The sequence below is a fragment of the Morone saxatilis genome, unplaced genomic scaffold (genome assembly GCF_004916995.1).
Source record: "Morone saxatilis isolate NCDOM2014 unplaced genomic scaffold, NCSU_SB_2.0 Contig17, whole genome shotgun sequence".
Classification (NCBI taxonomy): domain Eukaryota; kingdom Metazoa; phylum Chordata; class Actinopteri; family Moronidae; genus Morone; species Morone saxatilis.
In genome coordinates this window covers 26,609,313-26,610,422 of record NW_023339729.1, presented here as the reverse complement: position 1 = coordinate 26,610,422, position 1,110 = coordinate 26,609,313, and positions in this window count along the sequence as shown.

The following is a 1,110-nucleotide window of genomic DNA, read 5'->3' as shown; positions in this document are numbered from 1 at the left end:
AAATACAGACATAAACCTGCACTGCCTCATTTTTCAACTTATTCTAGATGAAACCAGGAAAATAGTGACACGGGGCACTGAATTTGATGAATTTGTTCTACAGACCACAAATGAGTCAAGAATTAGGTTGGAAAAACAATAGAAGAAAAATTATAGTGTTTCTGGGGGTCTGGCCTCCCTGATTACTGTACAAAAACACACCTTTAAACTTTATTCACTGATTTTGGTGAAAGTGGATCATATTTTATGGATAAAATATTTTCTGGTTTTCTCTCAGATGTCCTCCAGCTGCTCTCTGCCTCAGCTCTCAGTGATTTGTCTACTGGTGGACTGATACCTTTAGCTTTATTGTTGCTAAAGCATGCAGATAGCTTGTTAACTGTAGCTAGCTGAGCACAGTGAGAACACAGACGCCCAGAAACTGAACAGTGAATTTAGAAATGGGTCTAAAATGTGTACGATCAGTAGGGTGAAGGCTCGGTGTCTTAATAAGTGGGTGCACTACTGCATGCTTAAGGCAGGAGGGAACACAGCACGTGGAAAAGAGCTATTTACAGCAAAAACGTGGGACCAACAAAACCTCCTTCATATCTAAGGGAGTTGGCTTTAATTTGGTCATTGTGTAAAGAAAGATGGCCGCGTGTGGCATGACCAATCTGGAATTTTATTTTAGGAGCACAATTGTTGCTCAAAGATCATTGGGATGGCTTCAGTTTGTTGAAACTATTTTTAACAGTTAGTCTACTTGTTGCACCGAGATAACACATTCAGTACACCTAGAATAGCTGTGTGTGTGTGTGACCATAATCCATGCACATGAATGTCAACAAGTTGGGCATCGCACGTAAAGTTTGCACATCCTCACACCCCCCTTGATGGCACTAGGTGTCACATCAGGCACTGAAGTGTAAAGTGATGTTTCACACTTTCCAGTGTCTCTTCAAAACTTTGTTACATTCTTTATTGCTGACAGGATAGACAGAACAGACTTTTACTGAATTGTACCTGCATTTACAGAAAGGAAGACATGAAAAATAATATTCTCTTTAGATAGTGTTAGTGAGGTGCTGTGGATACAGGTTTGATCCCAGTAGGCCACAAAACTCTCTC